The sequence below is a fragment of the Macaca fascicularis genome, chromosome 12 (assembly GCF_037993035.2).
Source record: "Macaca fascicularis isolate 582-1 chromosome 12, T2T-MFA8v1.1".
NCBI lineage: Eukaryota > Metazoa > Chordata > Mammalia > Primates > Cercopithecidae > Macaca > Macaca fascicularis.
In genome coordinates this window covers 56,338,194-56,358,444 of record NC_088386.1, presented here as the reverse complement: position 1 = coordinate 56,358,444, position 20,251 = coordinate 56,338,194, and the positions used below count along the sequence as shown (strand labels likewise).

Below are 20,251 nucleotides of genomic sequence, written 5' to 3'. Positions count from 1 at the left end.
TGTAGCCTAATTCTGGGTGCACAGCAGAAGCTCAATAAGTATTTGTTAACTGAATAAAAGAGCATCTATATGTCTAGTGCCTCCATATACCACTACATTATAAAATCGTGGGGCTAGGCACAGTGGTTCATACTTGTAATCCCAGAAGTTTGGGAGACTGAGGCAGGCAGATCACTTGAGCCCAGGAGTTCCAGATCAGCCTGGGCAACACAGGGAGACACTGACTCTACCAAACATTTAAAAAAATTAGCTGCCGGGCGCGGTGGCTCATGCCTGTAATCCCAGCACTTTGGGAGGCTGAGGCAGGCAGATCACGAGGTCAGGAGATCGAGACCACAGTGAGACCCTGTCTCTACTAAAAATACAAAAAATTAGCCGGGCGTGGTGGTGGGCGCCTGTAGTCCCAGCTACTCAGGAGGCCGAGACAGGAGAATGGTACGAACCCGGGAGGCGGAGCTTGCAGTGAGCCAAGATCACGCCACTGCACTCCAGCCTGGGTGACAGAGTAAGACTCCATCTCAAAAAAAAAAAAAAAAATTAGCCAGGCATAGTAGTGTACACCTGTGGTCCCAGCTACTCAGGAGGCTGAGGTGGGAGGGTCAACTGAGCCATCCCAAGTGAGGTTGAGCCTACAGTAAGTTGTGCTTGTGCTGCTGCACTCCAGCCTGGGCAACAGAGGGAGACCCTGTCTCAAAGATAAATAAATAAAATAAAATATCGTGGAGTCACTTCCTGCTTCTCAGTCTTTCTTATCCTCTATTCTAGCCAGTTGCCAATTTCTGTTTATTCTACTTTTGGAATCTCTGTTAGATATGTTTATTCCTTCTCATTCTTACTGTCACTACCCTAATTCAGGGTCTCAATGCTGTTTCCTTGGAGTCAGTTGTAAACGTTTTGTAAAGTAACTTCTCCTTTTTGTCTACACCCATGCCAGAGGGGTCTTGCTGGAGTTCAGCTCCAATCATCTTACTCATCACAAGCTTTTAAGGGCTACAAAGCAACAATTAAGACACCTTAGCATATCATTCAATGCCAAGAACCTTGCTACGCATTTATTTCCCCAAACATCCTTTTATATCCTCTTCATTTGAGCCCCCCCCCCGAACTCCATCCTGTCTGTCTTCTAGTTTCTTCCCACCGCCATGTCTTTGCTGGTACTGTCATAACATCTGAAATACCTGTCTTTCTCTGGTCTATTTGTGTACACGGCTATGGTATGAAGCTACTTCTTCCATGAACTATTTCCCAATTGTGCTCTTGCTCATCTTTTTTTGGAAGTAATTTTTTTCTGGGTTTGAATTCTCATGGTACCTTATCTATATCATTTTAGTAGTATTTAATACCATCTGTGTATTAGGATTATTTATGCTACCCCTCTGTGTCTTAGCCTCTCAAACAAGACAGTAAGATACTTGAGTTCAAGATGCATATTTAATTATCTTTGTGTCCTTCTTATTAATACATATGGTGCTTCATATTTAGGACATATCAATAAATATTTGCTAAATTAATATGTGTAATTGCATAAATAAAGCATGGATAAGAAATGGGGCATCTGTATCAATGAAAGGCTAGTGAATGAGGTGATCCTGAAGCATGAATATAAATCAGAGGGATACATCACTGTAGCAAAGACATAGAGGTAAAAGAAAGTGCTTATATCACTCGACCCCCAGGGAGGGTGTATTAGGGTTTTCTAGAGGGATAGAACTAATAAGATATATACGAATGAGAGTTTCTTAAGTAGTATTAACTTACACCATCATAAGGTCCCACAATAGGCTGTCTGCAAGCTGAGGAGCAAGGAAGCCAGTCCAAGTCCCAAAGCTGAAGAACTTGGAGCCTGATATTCAAGGGCAAGAAGCATCTAGCACGAGAGAAATATGCAGACTGAGAGGCTAAGCCAGTCTAGTCTTTTCACGTTTTTCTGCCTGCTTTATATTCCTGCCACACTGGCAACTGATTAGATGGTGCCCACCCAGATTAAGGGTGGGTCTGCCTTTCCCAGCCCACTGACTCAAATGTTAATTAATCTCCTTTGGCAACACCCTCACAGACACACCCAGGATCAATACTTTGCATCCTTCAATCCAATCAAGTTGACACGCAGTATTAACCATCAAAGACGGCTTGCTTGCCTGAGTAAAAGATGAGAACTAGGAAAATTAGACATCCGGGGAGAAGACCAGGAAGTTCATGAGGAGAAGTGAGTTGGACTGGAGGGTGATGGGCAGATATTAAATGTATTTCTTATGACACAAAATGGCAGACATCTTTGAAATGGACAGAAGATAAACTGGAAGTAATGGAATGTTGAAGATAATGATTACACAGTACTGTAATCAAGACCCAAATAACTTGATGTGGCAACAACAACAACAAAATGGCTGAACTTGGGGACCAACAGTGAGTCAATGTGTGTGGGTGTTGATGGGATGTGGAAAGAGGAATCAAACGCAGGCAGAGGTACATCAGGGATAACTACACTGACCGTGAGGGAAAGGCTCTGAGACTCCAGATGCTCTTGGATTGTTAGTATCAGAAATGTTCAGTAGCAGCATTGACTTTGGGGATGGAGATTGCCTCAGAACTGGAGAGGGGTCAGGGCGGATGCTCAGTTCTGTGAAAGAGGTGACGGCACTCATGGACTTCAGAGGCCTCCTCTAGATGTGACAGGCATTGGATATCCATTTCAGATGGGAAATTCTGATACTCCAAGTAGTTTGTCTATGTTATTCTGACAATTCTGTCTGGGTCACAGAAGAATTCCCTTCCTACTGCAATTAAACAGTGAATATCTGATTCCACACCTAAGAGTAATTCAACATGGAGAATGAGGCATTGGGAACTCCTGGATTTTTTTTTCTAGGCTTTTAAATGCGTTAGTGAACAAGTCTAATTGCTCAATTTCCCTGCCAGAATCTTATCACTGGTTAAATGAATTCAGTAGTATTCACTTCAAAGCAATATTGTGAAGCTTAATTAATGAATGTCTTATTTATAAATTCTTACAAAGAATTGTTTTACTTCAAACCTTCAGGATAAAACCAAATTGAACCCGAGTCTTTTTGTGTCAATCGCTTTTCAAAGAAACAGTCTCTCTTTCTCCCTCTGGAGAAATCAGCATAAACAGGGCTGGAATTTATCTAAACAAAAGAATGGGGCATTTTTATCATTTTACCATAAAATGGAATTTTTCTTGGAAAGGAGGTGCTTTTGTATTCAATGTTCAATTTAGACTTGACTTTACCTTCTCCCACTGCCTGTCACTTATCGAGTCTAGGGAACACTTAGATTTAAGTGGTGAGCAGAGTTTATCCAGGGAGACAGAATCAGGGCAAAAAATCTGTTCCCTTTGCTGTCTGTGGCCTGTAACTATAGCTACATGGTCAAATATTGTTTTTTCATATCTACCTCTCTTGGGGTATGTGGGTAAATGCCAAAGAACAAAATAGTTGGAATAGTTTTGAGAAATTTCTCCACGTTTTTAAAACCCATTCATTGTATGGGAGAGATGACAAATCTATGTAGAAATCCTGTTTGGGCCTCACACAAAAATAACCCCACAGTTCTCTGTGGTATTTGGCCATCTCCTGTTTTTTTTGTTTCAGGGTGACACAAGGTTAGATAAACCACAAGCACCATTCTACTGGAGTCAAGGTTACAGTAAAGAAAGAAAGGGTTGGTGAATGTCAGGGTCAGTGGTTGTGGAAAACAGTGGTGGTGAGCTATAAAAATGGGAGCTTGGTTTTGGCAAAATTGTGAAGCAGGTAAAGATTGCCTGCGACATTCCCTCCCTTTTCCTCTCCCTACACACCTCCACTTCTCCTCTCTACCCAAAGCCCATTCTTCACATGGCTATCTGGGTCTCTGTGCACTTAAGTCTCAATGGAAACTAAAGTTCCATTGCTAAAGTACTGGCTGATGCTTGAGAGATGTGTGGAGGGTGCCGGTGGCTTAGGTCTATGCAGAGATGCCTGTGGGCCCCCTTACATAGATAAACAGGAGGGGAAATAGCTTTGGCCCAGTTAGGGTGGGGTTGGATGTAGGTGGAGTTTCTTGCTGGGAATAGGGAAGGAGGACTTAGAAACTCAAATGCTAAAATTTTAGACCTATGCAAGCTAGTAGTAAAAGAGCTGTCTCTGAACCCTTTAAAGATATAGAGTATTGCCTGACAGCACAGAACAATAGATTACTACAACTAGGAGAAAAGAATCACTTAGTTGGGACAATCAATGGCCCTTGTACCCCGCCCTAGGGCACTACATTTAATTTTCAGAATTAAACCAAACATTTTCAGAGATTCGGAATCACCTTGATATTTTTCATGTCTAGTTTCCAGCTGGAATGATATTTCAAAGTGCCAGAATTCTCATAAGACAACTACATTTTACAAATATCCAACCAATTCTGCAGAAGAGAAAGGTTTGGATGACAGTTATTAACTGTCCTGATAAACTTCATGAAAGTATCCACAATTTTGACTTCTTGTCCTGATGGAATTATAACTCCTTTTGATTTTCCATCTCTGGAATGTTTTGAAAGAATAATAGAGTGAGAAATGCTTTAAACTTATACAATTTACATCCCATAAACTTATTCTGTATAAAACTTATTGGCCCATTTTGGAAAGAAAAACTTTTTTTTTTTTGTTTTTTTTTGTTTTTTGTTTTTTTTTTTGGTAGTGGCTATAAATAGCTGTATCATTATAACACTGTGAAGAATCATAGACTGAGAAAAGCTGAAAAGAAAACAAGAAAAAAAATTCCTGTTTTTATCTTATAGGGCAAATAAATATTGGATTTCTCACAAGAGGCTTATAAAGTATTTTATAAGCAATAAATCCTTAATCTCTTAAGGAGGCAGCATGCTATGTTGGAATAGGAATCAGAGAGCAGTTGGTCCTCTAACTCACTCTGTAATATTGGGTAAATGTGGCAGGCACTCTTGGTTGTCTACCCAAAAGCCATTCTTCTAGGCTAATAGCTCCCCTCATTAGTCAGCTCTCCTACAGCTTGACAAATTCTCACCCCAGGGATGGAATCATGATTGGTCCAAGCTAGTCAAAGGACACTGATCTCCTTTATCAGTGAATGGGTTAGTGGTGATCATGTGATCCAATCTGGCCAATGAGATGAGAGGGGAAGACAGCTGGGGCCTCTCTTTAAAAAACTTCTTTGCACTGTAAAAAGATCCCAGCACTTTAGGAGGCTGAGGGAGGATCACTTGAGCTCAGGAGTTCCAGACTATACTAGGCAACATGGCGAAACCTCGTCTCTACAAAAAAATACAAAAATTAGCCAGGCATGGTAGCATGCACCTGTAGTCCCAGCTACTCATGAGGCTGAAGTGGGAGGATTGCTTGAGCCCAGGAGGTGGAGGCTATGGTGAGCTGTGATCATCTCACTGCACTCTAGCCTGGGGTACCAAGTAAAACCCTGTCTAAAAAAAAACAACAACAAAAAAAGGAAAAGAAACATGAAAGACATCAACTATCAACTAAGTGATCCAACATAGCATCACCAAAAAAGGGGCAAATTGACATTCAGAGTCTCCTGATGTGTTGCCATGTAAACTACGTAATTGGTGATTATAACAAGCCACCAATTCTTGACAAAATGTGTAACTAGAGTTTGTTCATGAGGAAGCAGTCAAATCCAGGTTGTGTGACACTTTATTAGAAAACTGGTCTGGACTCTCCAAGAATATTAGTCTCTTAAAAGACATATAAAGAAAAGATAGAGCAACTATTCTGATTATAGGATATCAAAGGTGCTTAATCTTGATTGCATCTTGGATCAAAGGAAGGAAAAACTGCTTCGAAAGATATTGTTGAGATAAATGAAGAAATTTAAATATGGACTATATTTTAGATAAAGCTTTTAAAAATAAGTTTGTGGCATATATAACAATATACTGATTATATAGAAAATCTTGGGAGAGTTAAACTGGAGAATCTCGTGGTAAACTATCACAAGGTCTGCAACTTGTTTTCAAATGATTTTGTAGCAGGACGAGCTGCAGACAAAACTCCTCAGACACTGAGTTAAAGAAGGAAGGGGTTTATTTGGCCGGGGGCATCGGCAAGACTCCTGTCTCAAGAGCTGAGCTCCCCAAGTGAACAATTCCTGTCCCTTTTAAGGGCTCACAACTCTAAGGGGGTGCATGTGAGAGGGTCGTGATTGATTGAGCAAGCAGGGGGTACGTGACTGAGGGCTGCATGCACCGGTAATTAGATCAGAACAAAACAGGATAGGGATTTTCACAGTGCATTTCTATACAATGTCTGTAATCTATAGATAACATAACCAATTAGGTCAGGGGTCGATCTTTAACTACCAGGCCCAGGGTGCGGTGCCGGGCTGTCTGTCTGTGGATTTCATTTCTGCCTTTTAGTTTTTACTTCTTCTTTCTTTGGAGGCAGAAATTGGGCGTAAGGTGATATGAGGGGTGGTCTCCTCCCTTAATTTAATATTGGGGTGGGGAGAGAAAGCAAATAGCAAAAGGTCAATCTAGTGGTCCACAGACCAGTAGCAACATCACCTAGGAACTTGTTTAAAATGCAGACCCTCAGGTCCCATCACAAAAGTAATGAATCAGACTTTAAATTTTAGCAAAATTTCCAGATGATTCCTGTGCACATTAAATCTTCTGGAGGGCACGTGGTGTGGACAAACAGCTATCTGATCTCAATACACAGACAAATGCATGAACTTTGTCTGTGGACAGAAAGAGGAAAATGAAGTAGACAAGCAGAGAGAAACAGAGAGGAGAAATTACAGAGCTCTAGACAAAAGTATTCCAGTTGCTATTGCTGCATAGTAGTGTAAAGCAGCATCAATCAGTTATAATTATCTCTCATAGTTCTGGAGTCAGCCAGGTGGTTCTCCTTGGGAATCTCTCATGTAGCTGCTATTGGACGGTAGCATTGGAGTCATCTCAATGGCTTCCTTACCAGGTTCTGGGTACCTTCCTTGTCAGGTTCTGGGGCTGGAACAACTAAGATTCCTTGGGTGTCTCTCTCTGTTTTCATATGGCCAGTCCAAGTAGTCTCTGCAGCAGGACAGCTTCAGGACAGCCGGACTTCTTATATGGATGCTCAAGGTTCCAAAAGGTCAAATTTTAAGACAGTGAGCCAGATGGAAGCCATATCACCTTTTACAATATAGCTTTGGAAGTGTCCTACCACTCTCCATCATGACCCTGTTACCTCTTGAGGCATTTACAAAGGCCCACATAGTTTCAAGAGAAGGGGACATAGATTCTAGCTCTCGGTGTGGGAATGTCAAGGTTCAGGAAGAGTATGTAGGATGTAAAATATTGTTGCAGCCAATTTGGGAAAATACAATCAACCACAGAAAAGAACCTCAATTCTGGATCATCAAAGGACATTGTCCAATTGTACTTACCTTATATTTCATTAGATACCTTATATATTTCTATAAAACCCACTTTTCATTTTGTGTATGTGTGCTAGATAGGGGGGTTTCTATAATTATCAAAACAGCCTTGACTAATGGGTATAAGTAATGATATTAGACATTCTTCTACTTGGCATCTGTCTTCAAAAAGAATCCATTTCAATCCTTATCTTATTCTAATAGGTCATGATTAGATTACTGGGAAGCACACACAATCTCTGATGGATACCTAGAAATATAGTAAGTCCAGTGTGTCTACCTGGTTGGTAGGACCCTTGCTATAGCAAGACAGCTAGCACGTCTGGCTAGGCTCTAAGTCGCATACTCAGTAGCAAGCACCTTTATTGATTCTGTAGCTAACAAACTGCTGTTGCAAATCTCTTGAGCAGTGCTTTTCTTGGTGTGGCTTTTCTTGGCTCAGGAATTTCGTGCATCTGAATGTCATGGGGGAGATTATTAAGATGCAGATTCCTAAACTCTATTCATACACAATCTTTAGTGTATGAAGCCCAGGAATCTGCATTTTAAAAGCTTCCTTTGTGAAGCTCTTCCTTACATCTGTGTTCTCAAACTTTAATGTAAATCTGGGATGGGGCACGTGGTCCTGCATTTTTAAGGTGCTCCCCAGTGATGTTGCTGGTCAGTGCGTCACACTTTAGTAGCAAGACCTTAAACAAGACCTCAAAAACTGTGGTGCCTGGACCAGCAGCATCAGCATCTCCTGGAAACTTGTTAGAAATGCAGATGCTTAGGCTCTACTGCACACCTACTGATATGGTTTTTCTGTGTCCCCACTCAAATCTCATCTTGAATTATAGCTCCCATAATTCCCATGTGCCATGGGAGGGACCTGTGGGAGGTAATTGAATCATGGGGGTGGTTTTTCCCATGTTGTTCTCGTGATAGTGAATAGGTCTCATGAGATCTGACAGTTTTATAAAGGGGAGTTCCCCTGCACATGCCCTCTTGCATGCTACCATGTAATAAATTTCCTTTGTAAATTACCTGGTTTCAGTATGTCTTTATTAGCAGCATGAGAATGGGCTAATACATCTAGTGAATCAGAAACTCTGGGGGTGTGGCTAGCAATCTATGTTTTAACAAACCCTCTAGCTGATTCTGATGCTCACTAAAATATAAGAACCACTGCCCTAAGGAACATCCCATTGATGGAGAGCAGAGGTTCTCAGGCACAATTTATTATCAGAATCACCTGGAGTGAGAGTGAGCCTTCTATAGGTTTCTATTCATCCTCAGGAGATGCTAATTCTGTAGGTCTGGGCTGGGCCCTGGTGATTCTGAAATTAGCCAGGCTAGACAACCACTGGTTTAGAGTGATTAGCAGGGCAGTAATGCAGAGGCAAGGCTGATGCAGTGTGATGGAGGATGCCGGGAAGGAAGAAGAGGAGGGATCAAAAAGAAATTCACAGTTACTTAAGTGATTACTATGTAACAAGCCCTGAGCTGAGTTGTTATTGTTTTTAAAGACAGGGTTTCACTATGTTGCTTAGGTTGGCCTTGAACTCCTGGGCTCAAGAGATCCTCCTGCCTCAGCCTCCCAAGTAGCTGGGACTATAGGTGGGCGCCACTGTGCCCAGCTCTGGACTGGAGGTTTTATACAATGACATTTAATTCTCCTCCTCTAGGTGTTTTTTTCTTATCAAGCTGCCCTACATGGCAAGTATTAGTATCTTCATTTGATACATCAAACACTAAAGATAAAATATGGCAAATAATTTTTCTAAAGTCATACAGCTAGTAATGGAACCAAAAATTAAAACCGGATTTCTGTTACTTTGAATCTCTTTCCACTTTACTCTGTAATCAAAAAAGAGCTTCATAAGGTGGTTGAAAGGAAGTCTGGAGACTATGATGAGGGGCTGAGGGAGGCCACCTCAGGCAGTGCAACATTGAATTAATGGTATACACACCAGTTTCCCCACCTAGACAGTGGTTTTCTGGAAAGAGAGATCTATGTGGTCATTTATTCACTCAACAAACATTTATTGAAAATCTATAATACACTAAATGCTCTTCTCAGTGCTGGGGATACAGTAGTGAGAAAAATGTCCAGGTGGGTTATGAGGTTATGATCTTATTTATCTTTGTTTGTCAGTACCTACTGAAGCAGATGGCACCCCATGGATGCTATATGATTACTGCCTTATGCATTAACTATGGATGGATAATCTAGAGTTAACTGTAGAATTAGCCACAGCTAAGCTACTGAGCCAGTATGTTAACCAGTATCTAATTACATAAAGCTCTAATTTTTCTTCCTACTCTGTTTTATGGGGGGGGAGGTGCATATTGATGATAATTAATAGCATAACCAGAAGACCAAGAAATGAAATTTCTTATTTAGCAGCCATCAGTAAAATGTTCTAGGAAGAAAGTTGTAAGTTCAACTGAATTGTAAATGAGTCTTGGAAATCAACTAAAATGTCATTGATTTTTCTTACCGGTTCTAGCTGTGGGACTAATAGAGAGATTGCTGACCATCTTTCATGTGTTTCTTTCAAATATACTTTCCTGAAATGTTTTTTTTTCAGTAAGCCTTTAATTGCCTCTAAAGTGAAATTAGACACAGTAGTCAAGAACTTTTAAAATAAAGATATAGTGAGAGGAGTCCTGAAGAAAATAAACATTTAATATATTGAATTTTTAAAATAACCTGTGAAAGATTTGCCTTACTAATGTTATGAATGGAGTGCATAAAGAATACTGTTGGAGGCTGGGCGCAGTGGCTCAAGCCTGTAATCCCAGCACTTTGGGAGGCCGAGACGGGCGGATCACGAGGTCAGGAGATCGAGACCATCCTGGCTAATACGGTGAAACCCCGTCTCTACTAAAAAAATACAAAAAACTAGCCGCGCGAGGTGGCGGGCGCCTGTAGTCCCAGCTACTCAGGAGGCTGAGGCAGGAGAATGGCGGGAACCCGGGAGGCGGAGCTTGCAGTGAGCTGAGATCCGGCCACAGCACTCCAGCCTGGGCGACAGAGCGAGACTCCGTCTCAAAAAAAAAAAAAAAAAAAAAAAAAAAAAAAAATACTGCTGGAGACAGTATTCTTCTCATTTGGAGACACTTCTCATTTGGAAAAGATACTGTTATACCATTGATATTTCAAGTTTTTGAATCTCACTCCATACCTTCTATCTCTTTCCCTGAGGAAAGTCTTAGAAGAGAAATAGTAGTGCTATTGTTTAGGCTTAAGATGATTAAGAGGTAAACTAGTAGCCATCTAAGAATCCTTGCGGCATTTGTTCTCACTTGATGTTTACTAACCATTCTCCATGTTAAGTGGGCTATTTACAAAAACTTGAACTTGCAAAGTGTACCTCCAGGTGGGAGATGGAGGAGAAGGAATGACATTTATGGTTATTTAATATATATTATTCCCTTTTTATAGGGAACAAATCACCATAATAAGTAATGTTTTCAAGGTCACACAGCTAATACGCATCAGCATAGGATTGCCTAACTATAACATGAGGTCATTCCACAATATCTGAAGGAAGAATTCTTGAGAAAGGGAATATGTTATGTTTGAAGGAGAGACATAAGAGGTTATGGTAGTTTCTATTATTCAAAACTAGAATAGATTCTAATATATCTGGAGTAATCCTTATGCTCCAATATTTCATTCCCCTCTCCCAGTGAAAATGAGGGAAATGACACAGATCAGACATGGGCATTGTTTTCTTTGATATTTGGGACTGTAGAATGCAGAGTTTGCTTTCCTGACTTTCCTTCTGTGACCCCTCTGTGCTGTTCATATACTTCCTATAAACATGTTCCTCCCCCGAAACTGTAGCTTCCTGAGAGCAGGATGGAGCTTTCTTTATCCCTGCATCTCTAGCTATTGGGAGAAGGAATCAATAGTTTGTTTTACAGCCGCACTTTGATCTTTATTTCTTTCTTTTGTCTTGTTCTGTCACTCAGGGTGGAGTACAGTGGCACAATCAAAGCTCACTGCAGCCTTGAACTATTGGGCTCAAGGGATCCTCCCACCTTAGCATCCCTAGTAGCCGAGACTACAGGCACATGTAACCACACCTGGCTATACTTTGATTATTAACAAGTTCAATCTTCTGGAAGCACACTGGCAATTTATCCAACAAAACTGATTGACTACCTGGTATGTGCCACTGGAGGAAGCATGCTGGCACAGGAGACAAAATGTCAGTGAGAAACAGTACTGTCCCGGGGCTCTCTTGCTGTGGAGCTCCAGGGGCAGCAATTACACACCATATTCCGCATGCTTGGAGCTGTGCCAAGCAACCTGTGTGGCCGTGAGTGTGGGCCCTGATGTACCCCTTACCTCAAATAGCCACAAATTATATGATTTTATGCACCAAAAATAAATAAATGTGCTGTGTCTATGCATGTGACTTGAAGGATGAGCATATGTTTAACATTACCCTGTCCCATCTTTAGATTCAGGGCCATCTGATTTTACAGACTGCAGTGGAAAATTTAATGAAGCATAGGGGTAGCACAGAAGGATGTGTTCTTTCAAATAATCACATTCAACCTCCTCAACCAGAGCACTGTCCTTTCAGAAACGATAGCTTTGTAGTAATAGTCTGAACTTGTAGCTGTATTTATGCACAGTTTTCCTTCCTTCTCCGTGCTGTTCTAGAATGGAGAGCAGGGACAGACCCCACACCCTCAGTGATGGGAGCCGAATGCCAGAAACCTGTGCGCCTACTCTTTCCTCCCTTTTTTCCTTTTTGTTTGCTGCTTCCCCCAATAATCTTTCACCATTTGTCTAAACAACATCGTAGGAGGTTTCTAGTGGATCCATATACTGCACTTTCAAAACAACATTTTATCTCCCTGACTCACAGGCAGAGAGGGAAAAAAACACACCAAAACAAACCCCTACACATTCAAAATAATCTGCAAGGAAAGCCTGCATTGAAAATCACATTGCCATATAATTATCCTGTTTACAATCTCTCATACGTCTTTTCTCAAAGAAAAATGCAGATTTGGAAACAAAGCAGGAAGAAGATGCCAGAAAAGCCTGGCAAGGCTCTGACCACTGCCTGCTTAGGAATGGCCGCAGAGGGGGAGAAATCTGTTTGCAATTAGGACGACCCAGACCAGGTCCGATTACATCTGCACGCAGCCACGCTGAAGAGATTTCCAGAGTGAACTTATCATGTGGGCCTAAGTGGATAAAAGGCAACTTAGGCTGGAGCTATTACAAGAAAATAAATGGGGCCTCCCACCTTCCACTCTCGAGCTGCCCTTTTTGGGCTCACTCTTACCTCTTGAATGAAGAGGTACAAAATCACCATGATTTGGGGCCCTCTTACGTTATAGTTTACAAGATTTTCATGCATTTTTCAGCAATGGACCAAAAAAAGGGGAAATAAAACGAGTGTTGTGAAGTGGTTTCCATGCTGACTGTGATTTTCAGAATGACCAGTGGATGTTAAAGAGATCACAGCAAGACCCTGAAGCAGCCAGGGTTTATCCCACCTCCCTGCTTCCAGGGACAGTACTCACACTTTGCTTCCAGGCTCTTAACGCTCCCACCATTGACTCTCTCCAGTAATCCCTGGCAGGACAATGAGTTTAACCCACTGTCAAAGACAAAGCAAGGAGTTCTCGGTAAAGAATTAAAGAAATTAAGGTTTCTCCCCCTTGTCACAATGTTCTAACACAAAAATGTTCCATCAGGCTAGCTGCCACTCCCTTGTTTAAAGAACAAAAGCAAAACAAAACTTTGAGCTCCTTGTGGTGTCCTGATTTTCCCACTGGGTTTTGGTTTCATTATGCAAGTGCTTTTTGTCCCATGCAGATCAGTTCTATGTTCTTCCTAGACAGAAGAGGTGATCTGACTGCCATTCAGAAGTTTACCCACTCCACCCATGTCCCTGGTCATTCTTCTGCTCACAGACTTTTCAAATGAGTCTGTATTATTGCTTGTTAAGCCTTTTAAATCAATTCCAACAAGTTATAATAATACTATGTTGTATGGCATCTTTACTTAAAAGACCTTCTAAAGGCCTTTTAAGAGGTATTAATAATTTCCTCCACACGCACACATACCACCCATCCTGCTGCCACCACCACTGTCTACACAAAAATGAAGAAGTTAAGATAGCAATTTTTAAAGAGTCAACATTTCTATAATACTCTACCTCTCATTGCCAATTTATCAGAACTGATTCTTTACTGAACAGAGCCTATATTATGGCTATATTGTGTTTCTACAAACAAACATTAAAAAAAAAATCAGAAGTTTTTTTTTTTGTAAATGGTGTTTGTCATAGAGTGCCCATGTATTAATACAGAACCCAGACGGGGATATTTTAGAGTAAGGAAGCACTATTTACAATTATTGTGGGGCAACAGTCATCAACTGGCTCTGACTTTATTCTTAAGTGACTTGTCTGAATTTATGGATCTATGATCAACAGGGATCTCTGGGTTGCAAAACTCCATTTTTGCACAGCCCTGCCTTCCTCCTCCATTCCCTGACAGGGGTTATCCAGTGCTGTTGCCCACCCCTGCAAGGTGCCCATGATGAGGAGGGGCCCTGGGGACAGAGCCTCTGTAATTATTTGGAGTACCCTCATGTTTTCCATGTTTGCCTGAAGGAGGTGTCCTGGACAGTATGAAAAAACCATTGTGAGGGTGCTGTTTGGGAGCCCTGCTACATCAACACCAGAAAAAAAGACATTTACAACCAGGTGGGCAACAAAAGCTCTTTGTAAGCCATGTTTGGCCCTTTCTGGAGCCTCTTCCAGAAGTCTACCTTGGATAGGATGCCTATGTTTAGATGTGGACTAATCCTGGCTGGCTGGCTTCCCAATTAGTTATGTGAGGCCCTTAACTTCTGATGATCTACTCTTAGGAAGTCAGGCCTGCCAGGGCACTGCCTGCTCTGCTGGCCAGTGGGCTCAGAGGCCCTGGCCCTGCTTCTCCCTGGACAACTAGTTCCCATCCTCCTTTTTATTTGACTTGTCAATGCAAATACTTTCCCTGTACAGCCAAACATGTGATAATTTCTCTCTCAAAATGGTTTTTAAACATAATTATCTTCGAGATTAGTTTCATTCCCATACAAATTCAGTATTCCATCAGTGTTAATTTTGCTGAAATTCAGATTAAAATTTTTCTGGAAGTTATGATTTAAATACTGGAGGGTTAAAAATTGGCTTCCCTGGACATAGGATCATTTGGGGTCAATCTCTTCTCCCTCCCTGGATCAAAAGTATCTTTTTATTTCAAGACTGTGTGCCCACCATTTAGCCCCATTTCATGTTTTCTCAGTGAAATGGTCTTCGAGACCTTATGTCTTGATTTTGATAGACACATTTTGCTGATGGAGTAAGAATTCTCAGTTATCTAGCTGAAGGACAGGGGATTAGCGTGCCCTTCTATCTTTCTTGAGTACTGTTATAGCAATGCCAGTAATAAATGAAGAATGCTGCCTCTAACTGCCTCTTGCTGACAATTTTCAGGGACTGATTAAATATTTGCATGATGTGGCTATAGTTCTGAATAATGGCTGAGAGGTCAATGAAGAGCAACCCTACCCTCTCCCTTTCTATCTGTGGTTGCTGAAAAGACATTCAGCATTAAGCTCAGTAGCACTGTAATACAAAGATACAATATCTTTCCTCTAATGACTCATTACTATCTATTTTAAAATGTAAGTACATTTATATAAAATGATAATGTCATGGTGTATCTAAGCTTTTCACATTATTACTTTCTTTTCCCTTGCCATGTAGCCATGCATTATTTCTAATGGAAATTCAAAAATCAAAATATTATCAATTCAATTGTCAGGGGAAGGTCCGGATATTTGATTCAGTTCTTGCAGCAGTGTTAAAAAAAAGCAGAACAAGGAGGTCTTCTGGAATGCCAGAGAAACTGTGATGAAATGTGGTGGGTCCAACTCTCTTTGATGTCATGCATCGTTGCTTCTTATAGCAGCACATCATTTAGCTGACATTGCTGGGGAATGAGGTGTCCCACATAGACATGTTTTCCAGAGCTGACACTTTTTCATGCCAATACTTTTATACTTTAAGTGAAGAGTGTGGATGAAAATCTAAAATATGCAACAGTTTCTTGCTTTATTAAACAGAGCAAAGAAAGTACAAGGAATATTTTCTTTTTGATCCAGGGTTATCTAATAGTGCACCAATCCTAGAGCAGGAGGGAGGGTCTGTGTTTTAAGTTTGTGTTATTTATGGTAATTTATATCCTACTTATTCCTGAAATTACCTTGGAATGAAATACAATAAAACTGTACACAGTGGGCCAGGTTAAGCTCTCTGACAAGTGTGTAGGGTGCAGATATGTTTTATATTGAAACGAGATGTATATACTTTCAATATCAGACAGCAAAAGGGACATCTTGTTTGAAATCCAAAGAAGTTGGTTTATATATTCTCCCTCAGCTGGAGTTGTATCTTGCATCAACATGGAGGTGGGTGAAGAGGGACATTTGCTGATGCAGCTTTGAAATGACCAATGGCTCATTCTATTTGGAACACCAGTGTCAGCCAACCCTAAAACCCTACCCAATCACAGTAGGGTCATGTTCCCAGTGTTCCCTGTCCTTGTCCCTGGTCTGCCTCCCAGCCCTCTGCCTCCCTCTTTCATCTTCTTGTCTCCAAGGACTGATATACTATTACCTCTTCTTTGATTCTCATTCTCTTTCTCCCACCTCCTCCTAAACCTTCTTTATCCTGTTTCACTTTAGGTAAACACCTGTACTTTCCCCATCCTTTCTTCCACCCGGAAGCTGTCTAACTAAATTTATTCTTGCTTCTAATAAGATGACTAGAGACAAGTTATTTGAAGAGATTTGACTTAGTTTAGTGGATTAGTGGATTAGTTTGGTGGATTATGCAAGTTAATGGGTCACAATCCATAGGATAGAAATAAAGTATTGGTGTTAATAGGTTTTAAGGTTTATTTCATAGTCTCTCTTGGAAAGAAAAAAATTAATTGCTAATTGCTATAATTATCTGCAAGAAAATATGAGCATCACAGGAATGAATGCATAATGATAAAAGCACATGACAATGAACACCTGTTATTAGAAACATGTAAACATTGAAAACAATGACAACAAAACAGAAGATGGAGATTCATCCACGGCTAGCTGAAGGAAAAAGGGAACTGTTTATTTATGGTTGCTCAACAATCTCTGGATCTTATAATCTATGTTGGTTTCATTTCTTTCATGTGGACCACTCTCCTGTTTGTCTTATAGTGACTCTAAAATCAAGTTTTCTCATTAGGTTATGACTACTTAATGCTTATTACGAAGAACTACTTGCTTGAATCGGTCCATACATAATGCCACATATACTTACAGACAAAGTATTTAGCATGATTCAAATTTTGTGTCAAGAAAATTTTCAAGCTGTGTATATAACTTCAGGAAATTCCACCAGGATTATGAAGACTTTCAGAGATACGTGTCGTCTTGCTCCTGGGGCTTCCCTTCTTGTGAAGACAGAAACAGGAAAGCAGCATCCAGCTCCGTGTTTGGGTTCTGAATCATCACAACCGTTTTATGGAAATAACCAAGTATTATTCTTCAAGAAAAGATTGGAGATTCCTGATATAAGAGATATTTACATACTTGATACCTTACTCAATCTTCACAATGACTAGTTGAAAAGTGAGGCTATTGTAGCCTTGTGATATAGTTTGAAGTTGGGTAGTGTGATGCCTCCAGCTTTGTTCTTTGTGCTTAGGATTGTCTTGGTTATACAGGCTCTTTTTTGGTTCCATATGAAATTTAAAGTAGTTTTTTTTTTTTTTTTCCTGATTCTGGGAAGAAAGTCAATGGTAGCTTGATGGGAATAGCATTGAATCAATAAATTACTTTGGGCAGTATGGCCATTTTCACGATATTGATTCTTCTTATCCATGAGCATGGAATGTTTTTCCATTTGTTTGTTTCCTCTCTTATTTCCATGAGCAGTGGTTTGTAGTTCTCCTTGAAGAGGTTCTTCACATCCTTTGTAAGTTGTATTCCAAAGTATCTTATTCTCCTTGTAGCAACTGTGAATGGGAGTTCATTAATGATTTGGCTCTTTACTTGTCTATTGTTGCTATCTAGGAACACTTATGATTTTTGCACATTGATTTTGTGCAAACCTTCGACAAACCTGACAAAAAGAAGCAATGGGGAAAGGACTCCCTATTTAATAAATGGTGCTGGGAAAAACTGGCTAGCCATATGCAGAAAACTGAAACTGGACCCCTTCCTTACACCTTAGGCAAAAATTAACTCAAGATGGATTAAAGACTTAAATGTAAAACCCCAAACCATAAAAACTCTAGAAGAAAACCTAGGAAATACCACTTAGGACATAGGCATGTGCAAAGACTTTATGACTAAAACACCAAAAGCAATTTCCACAAAAGCCAAAATTGACAAATGGGATCTAATTAAACTAAAGAGCTTCAGCATAGCAGAAGAAACAAGCATCAGAGTGAACAGGCAACCTACAGAATGGAAGAAAATTTTTGCAATCTACCCATCTGACAAAGGCCTAATATCCAAAATCTACAAGGAACTTAAACAAATTTACAAGAAAAAGACAAACAACCCCATCCAAAAGTAGGCAAAGTATATGAACAGACACTTCTCAAAAGAAGACATATATGCAGCCAACAAACATATGAAAAAAAGCTCATCATCACTGATCATTAGAGAAATGCAAATCAAAACCACAATGAGATACCATCTCCTGACAATCAGAATGGCAATTATTAAGAAGTCAGGAAACAACAGATGCTGACAAGGCTGTGGAGAATTAGGAACGCTTTTATATTCTTGGTGGGAGTGTAAATTAGTTCAACCATTGTGGAAGACAGTGTGGCGATTCCTCAAGGATCTAGAACCAGAGATACCATTTGACCCAGCAATCCCATTACTGGGTATATACCCAAAGGATTATAAATCATTCTAGTATAAAGACACATGCACACATATGTTTATTGCAGCACTATTTACGATAGCAAAGACTTGGAACGAACCCAAATGCCCATCAGTGATAGACTGGATAAAGAAATGTGGCACATAAACACCATGGAATACTATGCAGCCATAAAAAAGAATGAGATCATGTCCTTTGTATGGACATGGATGAGGCTGGAAGCCATCATTCTCGGCAAACTAACACAGGAACAGAAAACCAAACACCTCATTTTCTCACTCGTAAGTGGGAGTTGAACAATGAGAACACATGGACACAGGCAGGGGAACAACACACACTGAGGCCTGTCAGTGGGTGGGGGCTAAGCGGGGAAAGAGCATTAGTATAAACACCTAATGCATGCGGAGCAACCTAGATGATGGGTTGATAGGTACAGCAAACCTCCATGGCACATGTATACCTATGTAACAAACCTGCACATTCTGCACATGTATCCCGGAACTTAAAGTAAAATTTAAAAAAATTTAAAAAAAGAAAAATAAGGCATCCCTAATATCCAATGCCCTCCCTCATACACACATAATACATTAGAATTGTGTATTCTAATGTGGATTAGGGAGAACAGCAGGAGGGAGATTGTTGTGGACTGAATGTTTGGGTCCTCCTGCTTTCTAACCCCAGGGTGATAGTATTAGGAGGTAGGGACTTTGGGTGGTAATTAGGTCATGAAGATAGAGCCCTCATGAATGGGATTAGTGCCCTTATAAAGTAGGCCACAGAGAGTCATCTTGCTGCCATGTGAAGTTATAATGAAAAGTTGGCAGTCTGCAACCAGAAAGAGGGCCCTCACTAGACCTTGATCTCAGACTGGTATCCCCTGATCTCAGACTTTCAGCCTCTAAAACTGTGAGAAATAAATGTGTTGCATACAAGCCACCCAGTTTATGGTGTTTGGTAATAGCAGCCCGAACTAAGTACTCACACTTCAGTCTACTTGTAATACTCATTAGATCAAGTCAGTCAACAATAGGGCACTTTATCCCAGTTAATAATTTTATACCTACCCCTGCAGCTTATGTAATTGCTTGAGTGAAGTGTTTTAAAACCAGGTTATCACTTTATTACAATTTTATTAGATATTAGTGTAATGATTGATGGATGGAAACAACATTAATGCTACTCTGTGTTAGGAGAGGGCTTAAAAAGATAAAAAGAACTAGATTTTACTCTCAAATTGCTTATAGTCTGCTACAAAGGTGTATGGTCAATCAAATATTAAACCACAGTAAGATAATTGCTAAAGGAAAGTTGGTGTTTTCAAGATCCAGAAAACTTAACTCTTCTCTGAGTTCTGAACTACTTTGAAAAGTAGATAATAGAGGTCAGACAGGAATAAAAAGTGGCCTTTCTTGCTAGTAATGGGTTGGAGAACATATCTTGGATCTAAGGCCAATAGGCTTTACATCCTCTCCACCCACCTTGAATTGACATTGTCTGGTAGTGGGCAGAGCAGCTGCTCTGGTTCAGACAAGGCAGCAGGAAGTAAAAAGGAAAATGTGGGTTGTTTGTGGGCAGCCAGGTCCAGACAGCATCAAAGAGGATGGATCTCTAGTGAGGAGTATTGCCCTGTCTCCCAGTTCCATCAATCAGAGGCTGATGAGACTCTTCCTCCTCTTCCCATGGGAGTAGTGAGAGGGATGGAAGTGGTCTTCCAGTGCTATTCCTTCCAGGGATTAACATTTTTTCTTTGGGTTGGAAAGTTGGCCTTTGGGTGGTATGCATATAGTGCTGTACTTATTGGATGGGAGAGAAGGGCAAAGAAGCAGGTGGGCAGCAAATGCAAATACAGAGGAAGAGTTCCTCCTGCAAATGTCTTTCTGTTGATGCCCACAGAGCCTT

General features: G+C 40.6%; 1 long non-coding RNA gene across 2 annotated transcripts in view; it reads right to left on the bottom strand.

The window, feature by feature from the left end:
• LOC123568069 (uncharacterized) overlaps nucleotides 1-20,251 on the bottom strand; it is a 90,565-nt gene that overhangs the window by 54,243 nt on the left and 16,071 nt on the right. The window contains exon 1 of one of the 2 annotated variants that reach the window (XR_006691298.3): nucleotides 12,939-13,042. The exons of the other annotated variant lie outside the window; for it this stretch is intronic. This is a non-coding gene — a long non-coding RNA (uncharacterized lncRNA). Of the gene's footprint in view, nucleotides 1-12,938; nucleotides 13,043-20,251 lie in introns of those variants that run through there. 2 annotated transcript variants of the gene reach the window in all.